Raw genomic sequence first — 10,193 nt, forward strand, 5'->3', positions numbered from 1 at the left:
AGGCTAGCAAAAAGGTTGGCAACCCTGCAGGATCCAGACTGTAGTCCATCCCTGATCACACATGGAAGGGGACAACAGTGATGTGAATTCGGTTCGTCCCTGGGTCCGCCTTTTAGCCAATCAAACAGACACAGTGGAAATCTCTTTTGAGGCGTTTATTGCTACTGCAGATTAGCAAGGTATCCAGTGGACTTTGGCTCTGCACTGAATACAAATTGGTTATAGGTGCATCTTACATTTATACAAACAATCTGAATGATGCTGACACCCTAGACATAGTATACGTGGCAATAAAATGGTGGGCTAAGTATCTAGTACGCATGCGAATGATTCATTGTTCATCTGGTGATTACTCCTTATTTGGTTACATCCTGTTTTCTTAATTGTCAGCAAAGAACAGTGAGAATCCTGTGAGAACCAAGTTTCCTTAGATACAATTTAGTGGAGAGAGATAACGACGTTGATCATGAGAGGCCGTGATGGGCCTGAGCTGGGCTGGGGTTACTTTAAGTCAGACTGAGGTTTTCTAAGTAAAATGGAGTTACTTTGGTTTTCTAAAACACACCAATTCCCCCCTGAAACACTGGATCATCCTGAATCTTCAGGATATATGGGCTTGTAAAGGTACAGCTGTATGTATGGGTCTTACATTATGGCAAGGTTGAAAGGTTCTCATAAACATTTGGATTCAAGCTAGAATGCATTATAAGCAGCAACATGTGATTATCAATAAAAGGAAAATACATACTATAATTAGAATTATCTTCTTTGCCCATAAATCAATAGGCTCTCCATTTTAGTTAAATGAAAGTCCTAACTGTTTGGAAATATTAATACTAGCTCTTTCTAACACATCAACTCCTAATCTTGGAAATATAGTTCTGTGTTTTGTGTAGCTAAAGGATTTGGGACATATAGGTGCTGAATGGGCTGTACATATGGCAATAAAACTAGATACATTGCATATTATATCCTAGAGTTACAAACATAATTAGTATAATTCTGATTTGATATAGATAAAAAGTTTTGCACATAGCAGCAAGCTGTACATATAAAGATCATATAACTTATAGCAAGCAACATTGTTTTAACCCATCTTTATCCCAAATAAAGTATCAATAACAGTCTTGCATTGTGGAACCAGGTGCTTCTAGTGATTAATGGATTATCAGCTTGTGGAAAGCGATAGCAATGACAAGTCAGGTACAATCACATTGCTTAAATAGAAGTGTCTATAAAATTAGCAGGTCAAGCTTGGGCTAGCTTAATGTCTTAGAGCACAAATTTGGGGATAGGTGCAGACTTGCAGGTAAGTGCTCTGGGAAATGACCGGAGAGCAAGCATGTGAGGTCCATGTCCTTACAGCACAGGAGATAGCATGGTTTTCAACATAATGATAGCACATAGTCACTACAAGAAAGTAATATAAGAAAGTGGTGTAAATCATCAACTCCCACCCCCCTTAGTGTCCGCTAGAGTCTGTCATGGCCAAAAAGGAAGCCATGGAGAGCTTTAGAATTAAAATTAAAAAAACCCTAAGAGTCCTTGGTAAAAAAAATATTTTAGTCCTTCAGTTGAGAACCAAATGCTCTTGTACAACGTTGCAGGATTTTGGCTATCCTGGATGTTCTCTGATCCGTGTTGTTTTGGCTTGTTTGGATAGTGTCCATAGACAAGCTCGAATGTTCATGTGTTTGGGAGCCTTGACTCCCCCCCCCCCTTGTGGGCAATCTGAAATAGTGTCTTTGGCAGAATTTGAAATAGTGTCTTTGGCAAGGTATCTTACCCAGGTAGGATGGTTCCAGGGCTTTACAGCTTGGGGAGATGCTGTTGCATGTATGACTCCAGAGAAAAGTGGCAGTCTCCAGGCATTTGTTGTCTATCCCTCTCCTATAGCACTTAGGAGCATGAAGATGAACTGTGCATTAGGCCTTCTTCTTCAAACACAGGACAGGGTAGCAGATGGACGTTCTGTCACCATTGGGTTGGATTGGAAATGCAGATAGGGACTGCCCCTGGGTAGCTGCTGCTGGTGATGGTTAGTTTTCCTGGGTCAGTGTTTATGTCCTCTGGAGACTCCCTTGGGATCACGTTCTGGCGCTGGATCCAGGTATTCCTTCAATTCCTTCAATCTATTCAATCAATTCCTTCCAATCCTTCTTGGAAAGACAATTCAAGGCACCGTTGGTTGCATACCTGTTTACTTGAGAGAAAGACAGGCAAGTGAGTTGCCAATTCCCTCCCCCCATGTAGGGACAGCGTCCTGAGACTAAGTCTCTGGGTGCCAACCATCAGCCCAAAAGGAAAAGTCAAGTTTTCAAGGCAAATAATACAAAGGATGGATAAAACCTGAGGCTATTTTCAATTTGGTCTTTTGGCATTTTTTCTTTTGTTCCTATGTTCATGGAGCCGCTCTGGGAAGAGCATCTGAAGGTTCCAAGTTCCCTCCTTGGCTTCCCCAAGATAGGGCTGAGAAAGATTCCTGCCTGCAGCCCTGGAGAAGCCGCTGCCAGCCTGTAAAGACAATACTGAGCTAGATAGATCAGTGGTCTGACTCAGTATATGGCAGCTTCCTAGGTTCCTAGGTTCAAATGATCTGGCTGCTCACAGTTACAGTGGCAATTGTCTGCACAAGGAAACACCGTCCCCATGATGGCCAGCACTTCTGTGATCAGCAGCATGTATGACCCCCTGAATATAAATATTTGTAGTAGTTGTAGTACCAGCAGCAGCAGTATAGTATATAAATGTGCTTAAATAAATAAATAAATAATCTCAAAAACATGTCATGATGTGCAGCGGCCCTCTCCATCCCCAACACAGGACCTCCAGTGACTGTTGCTGGTGTCTATCTTAGGTTTCTTTTTAGATTGTGAGCCCTCTAGGGACAGGGATCCATCTTATTTATTTGTTATTTCTCTGTGTAAAGCTGGACTTGGAACAAGAAAGAGAGAAAAAGTATTGTGGCTGGGGGAGCTGGGAGTTGTAGTTCAGCAACAGCTGGAAGACCGAGTCTGCTTAGCCCAATCCCAGATGGTACCAACCACCCCCGCCAGCTCATGTACTAATAGAGGAGATTGGTGATCATCAGAATTCTCAATGGTTTATTTTTATTTTTAAGCAGCTCTGAGAGCTCCGATTTTGATCAAAGTGGCAGCATTGGGTGTTGTGCATTCTGCTGTCCCGCTATTTTGAACCAGGAGGTGGTGCTCTTAGATCCAGCTTTCTTGTGTAGGGTTAGGCAGTGGCCGTAGCCAGGGTGCTTTCCAGATTAGACCCTGAAATGCGGTCACATTGTATCTCGGAAGTGTGCTTCCACAATTCCTGTGTTGTGACATCTTAGTCCCTACGTGGACAGCAGGGTGCTGTCCACATTTCCAATGCCTTGTTTCAAATTTAATCACTATGATATAGTGCTATGGAGTTGCATATCCAGTGTTAAAAACTTGCTGTTTTTTCGGGTTATTAGTTTCTGTGAGACTGCTCCCCCTGCTGTTTACATTTTGAATGCGACTTGCCTGAATGGAGGCATTTTGCTGCTGTTGAGCAGCTAGCTGGAAAGTGCCCAGGAGTGCCTTTGGGTTGCCAGCTGCAGCCTTTCTTGGAAAAAGAAGATCCGACCACAATTGTTAGATATGATTGAATTGTGTATTGAATCTGTAGATAGGTTTCACTCTAATGGGGTATGTTGAATCTGCCAAACTGTTGTATCTGCTATCTTTACTTGGTATGTTTGTTGCTCCAGGAAAATGCCTTGTTAAAAGCTCTGTGTCTGCCTGGAGTTGTGAATACTACACAATGAGGTCATTCACACAATCAAAAACTGTTCTACCCAGGATTAGGAGTTGTGTGTGCTCCCAATTTTCAGTTGTGTGGCAGCAAGGGAGGAGGAAAACCAGGTTAGAAGTGGTTGTGTGGAAGCATGGGAGGAGGAAAACCTGGGTAGCTATTCCTCCTACTTTGATTCCACACAATCACTTCTATCCAGGTTTTCCCTGCTACTTTGCTTCCACACAACTGAAAATTGGGAGCACACACACAGCTCCCCAAACAGGGAAGAACACAGTTTTTGATTGTGTAAATCACCTCAAGATCTTGAAACCATGAGGCAGTTCTCACAATCAGTGAGACCCAGGGGCGTATCTAGGGTAGGGCAGGCAGGGCATGTGCCCCGGGCGCCACTTGAAGGGGGGCGCCATTTTCTAAAATTAAAAAATGGCTGCTGAAAACAAAATGGCCACCGCACATGCTCAAATAGCCTGGCCAGGCCATGCCAGGACACGCAGAGGCCATTTGAGCATGCACGGTGGCCATTTTGTTTTCAGTGGCCATTTTTAAAAAAAAAATTAAAAATTGGCCACTGCACATGCTCAAATGGTCCCTGTGAGGCCCTAGAGGCCAGCGAGGGGTGGGACCTTTGCAAAAACCCCCCCCATGGCCTTTAGGAAAACCCCTGAAGGGGCTACAGGTTAAAAATTTTTTAATATAATATAAGTCACTGTACACATATTTAGTGTGGCACTATGTACAGAGAATCAGGGTTTGTGAATACTGAGCTGAAACATATGAGCTAGGATTGTATCGAGGACCTAGGATTTGCTCTTACTTTGCTTCTTGTGATAAGTGAGTTAAATGTGATGTCTTAATAATATGGCTAATAATGGTGAGTTTGTCTTTGAATCAGTGTGAAATCCTTAGTATTAAGGCCCACTGGGAGTTTCTTGCTCTCTTTCTCTCATTTTAACTGTCTTTCTGAAAGACTAGAATATATTCCAAGCAGTGAAACAGTTTACTCTGCATATCCTTGAATTATTTTCAGAATATCTGGGAAAAGTCAAATTCTCCTTTTTAAAAAAAAAAAACTTATGTAATAGTGATGCTACAATGCATAGTACAGAATTAGACAGGCACTTCTGTTCAGTTTTCCAAGTACACTTCCACATAGTATTTGAGCATTTCATGAGCCCCAGCATACTGAAATTTGTAGTTTTCCAGCACTTTTTGGTCTGGCTATGTCCTCTGCTAAATAGTTTTTGAAAGATTAAAAGATTAACGAGCTTGACTTGTATTTTTCAGCTGTTATTAAGGTAAAGTTACCTGAAAGATGGGTGTCAGATGTTTTGCCAGGGGGTGCAATTTCAGTGCTTGCCCCAGGTGCTATTTTCCCTAGATACGCCTCTGGTGAGACCCACTTTGTCCAGTGTAGCAGGGAGAGCAGGCTAAGCCCGCTCTCCCCACAGATGAGCAGGGCGGCAGACCTGGGCGGCTGGATCGGCCACCCACATGACTGCCAGCTCTGTGATGGAGCCGGGGGGGGGGACTGGGATGATTGGGGGCCGTGCGGCTGCTGGAAGCTCCAGTATGCCCTGTGCGGGCATGCAGGGCATACTGGAGAGACCCCCAAGCCGGGAGGCTGCTTTTGAGCCTTCCGGTTGGGGGTCTCCTCGTGAGTAGCCATGGTGCGGAGCTGCACCCCGGCTACTCGTGATTTTTAAAACCGGGTTTGCGCAGCGCTGGCTACTTAAGCCGGCTAACCGGCTAACCGCTTGTAAGCCACCAGGCTCGCCTGCGAGCTCGGTGGTTTACACAAGCAGCAAAAATTGGGCTAGGCTCTCCTCGCCCGATTTTTACTGCTCGTGGAAATAGCCCCCATCTTGTTTTATAGTTGCTCCCCTCATAAATACAAAGTAACCGTATGTTTGTTTAACTAAGCCTTTATTCCAGAAACAACTCCATTTTCGCTTCTCCTTCCTTCCCCTTTTCTTTCTCACCTCTTTTCTTTTTCACTCTCTACAGGATCTCCACTGGGACAAACGTCTGATCAACAAAAACACAATGGACTACTAGATAGAATGTAACAAGCTTCTTCTGCCCTGGTCACAATCCTGCTAGACAACTGCAGTGTATTCTACATGAGGTTACCTGCAACGGTTGAAATCAGATTGGTGTCCTGCATTTTTCAATTAAGATGCAAAAATATCCATGGCTGTAATAGCACACAATGAAATGTGCTCATTACAGTTGATATTAGTTCTGATATAAAAGCACTGCATTTTTAAATTAAGATGCCAAAATATCCATGGCTGTATTAGCACACAATGAAATGCGCTCATTACAGTTGATATGAGTTCTGATCAAACTGGTTTTATGCCACATAGGCACGTGAGGGAGTCGGTCAGAAGAGTACTTAAGGAAGTATGCCGTTGTAATTCCTTTAGCCCTATTCACTGGATGTAAGCAAACCTCTTCATACATTAGAATAAATTACTCAAATAAACAGTCTCATTGCAATTGATGGGACAGGTTTACTTGTGGGGCAGGTTTACAGAGAAAGTCTCCTTCCTGCAACCTTGGAGAAGCCACTGCCAGTCTGTGTGGACAGTACTGAGCTAGATGGACCAATGTTCTGATAGGCAGCTTCCTACCTTCCTAATTTCAATGGGAGTATCCAGTGCTAATTTTCTGGAGCCTGTCAGTCAGGCTGAGGGGAGGGATTTTCATTCATTCATTCATTCATCTATCTCTATGTAAACCGCTTTGGAAACTTCAGTTGAAAAGCGGTATATAAATATCCGTTGTATTGTATTGTATTGAATAAGCTGAGCTCCAGCTCATAGCCAGCCAGTCAGGAGCAGAGGAGAAGGGTCTTCACCCTCCTCCTTCCCCTTCTATGTAAACACATCATCGGTGTGTTTATCAGAGAGATGTATATCAAACTCAACAGAATTGTTTGGGTATCTAGAAACAAGAGGAGTAAAATATCTAAAATGTAAATTGTAGTAAAAAAAACAACAGGGGAGAGAAATGCTACACATTTACAATGCTGCCTTGAGGTATGTTTCACGAGCAGTTTCTCAGAAAGCACAGTTTTACTGCCAGTTTTACGGCCAGCGCATAACACAAGTCAGCACTTGCCTGGGAGACTTCAGAGAGAAGCATTGACCAATCAGCAATGCAGGAAATGTAGTTGCTGTTTAATCCAACATGGGACTTTTACACACAGTAGACTTTACCATGAGTTTGTGGGGAGACTTTACTGCAAACTCGAAGTTGTAAAAAAAAACCTGCCGCAAATATTGGGGTTTTTTTAACCCTGGATATAAATCGGGCTACACTCTAATGTGCAGTGAAAAACCTGAATTGTGTGTGAACTGCTCCCCGATTACTCACAGGGACTTTGGGGTAAATCTAGCCGATATATGAATGCACCCCCCTCCATTCCAGAGGAGATGCAAGTTAGAGGGCTTCAAAAGCCCCGTGTGAAAAGCTTCCTGGTGACTCAAAGCCCATTCACAGCCCCTGTCTAGTTTCAGGGGAGGAACATGAATAGAGGCCTTGGATGATTCATAAAAAGGTCATACAGTGAAAATGCTAGAAAGGATCCAGTGAGAATCAGCCAGGGCTGGCTCTATCATGAGACAGAGTAAGTCCATTTGGGGCAGCAGCAGCAGTGGCCTTTCCCAACAAGCCAGGGGGCACCAAAGGAGACAGCTCGGGTCGCTCTTCTCTCTCTCTCTTGCCCAACCCAGGTTCTGTGCTGCTGCAGGCTGGTCAACCACGCATCTCTACCTGATGAATGGCCAGCCTGCAGGCAGCTGCCTCCTTTGGTGCCCCCTCTGGGCGCTTTCCAGATTAGCCCCTGCAACAGGGTCACAACATACCTGCGAAGTGTGCTTCCACACTTCCTGTGTTGCGACACCGCAGTCCCTACGCTGTCAGTAGGGTGCCGCTCACATTTCTGATGCCTTATTCTGGATTTTATCGATTTAATGCAATAACGTTGTATGTCCTTTGCAAAAAAAGTAGCTGTAATTTTTCCATTTTAAGAGGTCACAATTCTGTTTCGGCATTGTAAGTGGTGTGGTGAGGATGGTAACATCTGCGTGGATGGTGATTTATCAATATAAAGCCCCTTGCCATTTTAGAAATTTATTTCTTTTTCCCCCCGATGGGGTTGTGAAGAACTTTACACCTTTTTTTTTCCCCCAAGCGGTCTGCAAAAGAAAGCCAACGTTCTGGCAAGGCTGGAAATGTGCTCCCTACAGCAGCAGAAATGTGGAGACCGCCGGGGGCTGCCCTCCTCCTGCTTGGCCGTCCCATTGTTCCTGAAGGCAGCAGCCACAATAAGAAGGTTTGTGCACAGAAGTCCCCCCCCCACTGTGAGCTTGCAAGCAAGTTCTGTGGCACAGCCTTCCCCGCCCCCCTCCCCGAGTGCATTTGCATCCCTTTTTCTCGCCCGTTTTTGCGCACAGTTCTAATAAAGCTAATAACAATAATAATGCTGGGGGGGGGACCCTCTTGCTTTACATGTGCCGCAGCCAGAGAGAGAGAGAGAGGAAACAAAGACGCATCCTTGGGGGCGAAGTTGAACCATGTGTGTGCTTGAACGTGTGAGTGTGTGCACGTGCGTCTCTCTTTCAGAAAGCAAAAAGGAGATGCACACTCCTCAACAGCGGATTGCAACTCTGCAGTTGCCAGTGCAGTTTCCTTTGGGGTGGGTGGGTTGCAGCACACAGTATGAACGGTTCCGCCGGGGGGGGGGGGCATCGTTCCATGGACTATGCAACAAACGGCTTACACCCTTTCTTTACGTTTCCAGTGCGATCGTGCCAAGCCGAAGCTTTTCACACCGCCCCAACCACTGTAGAGCGTGTAATCTGGAAAGCACCCTGGTTCATTCAGACAAGCCACTACTGGACAGCAGAGAGTGACTGGCCCAGACTCACCCTGTGCCATGGACCAGGACCTATTGCCACACCAGGTTGGGCCGGGGAGGGAGAGCTCTGAGGACAAGGTTCCTGGTTTCCAAGAGATACCTGCAAAACCTGGGCACTTTCCAGGTTCGCCGCTCAACAGGGGCACAATGCTTCCCTTCAGGCAAATCCCATTCAAAACGTAAATAGCAAAGCACCCAGCAGGGGGAGCAGTCTCATGCAAACGAACAACCCCAAAAACCAGCAACTTTTTTACGCTGGATATATAACATCACAGCACTAAATCGCATCGATTCAATTCTAAACAAGGCATTGGAAATGTGAACGGCACCCTGCTGTCAGCGTAGGAACTGCGGTGTCGCAACACAGGAAGTGGGGAAGCACACTTCATAGATACGCCGTTTCCCCATTGCAGGGTATAATCTGGAAAGCACCCTGGCCCCAAAGCTACCCTCGGGGAACCTTCTGTATCCCCAGCCATATCTGGACCTATTGCTGAGAGTTCTGAGGATGAGGAAACTGAAGCGTCACCTTGCTCTGAGGACACATCATTGCCCCTTTACCACAGTTCGGAGGAGGACGTTGACCCTCCTCCAGAGACTGATCCGTAGGAGTCTGCGATTAAGAAATAGGGCTTGGCCCTTTAACTAGCCATTGGGGCTATTCTCACAATCGGGAAGAATCGGGCTAGGAAAGCCTAGCCCAATTTTTCCCGATCATAAGAACCACCGGCCTCGGCTGCGAGCCTGGTGGTTCTCCAGCGGGTAACCCGCTTTGGTGGCCCTCCTCTTAGCCCGGGTTTGCGGAGTGAGTGCTTCGCAAACCTGGGCTATCTGGTCATGAGTAGCCACACGCTGCTCCGCGCTGTGGCTACTCACGAGGAGACCCCCAGAGGGGAGGCGAAAAGTCGCCTCCCGGCTCCGGGGTTCTCACCAGCATGCCCTGCGCGCTCACGCAGGGCATGCTGGAGCTTTCAGGGAGCGATCGGCCCCCGCTCCCCCCAGCCCCCGCCAGCTCCATCACGGAGCCGGCAATTGTGTGGGTGGCCGATCCGGCCACCCAGGGCTGCTGCCCCGATCGTCTGTGGGGAGAGTGGGCTTAGCCCGCTCTCCCCGCAGTATAATCTAAAATGGGTCTCACTGATCATGAGACCCGCCTCATTGTCTCTGGGATTGTGGGTGGAGTCTAGGCTTATACCCAGCAGCAGGGCTATATAAGAGCTCAGTTTGCAGTATGAGTTGCTGAAGCAACCTGGTTGTACTTTGCTTGTCCAGGAGATTTATCAGACTTTACCGTGACTTAACTTTGGGAGGGTGTGGGTGTGCATTCACATGTTGGCCAGATTTGCCCCTAAGTCCATGAAATGTTTCAGAGAACACTTCACACATGATTCGGGTTTTCCCCTCAATATTGGAACCTAGCCTGATTTATGTCTGGGGTTAAAAAAATATTTTCTTTTTGCATTGGAGTATCGGTTAT

The sequence above is a fragment of the Hemicordylus capensis genome, chromosome 7, assembly GCF_027244095.1.
Source record: "Hemicordylus capensis ecotype Gifberg chromosome 7, rHemCap1.1.pri, whole genome shotgun sequence".
NCBI lineage: Eukaryota > Metazoa > Chordata > Lepidosauria > Squamata > Cordylidae > Hemicordylus > Hemicordylus capensis.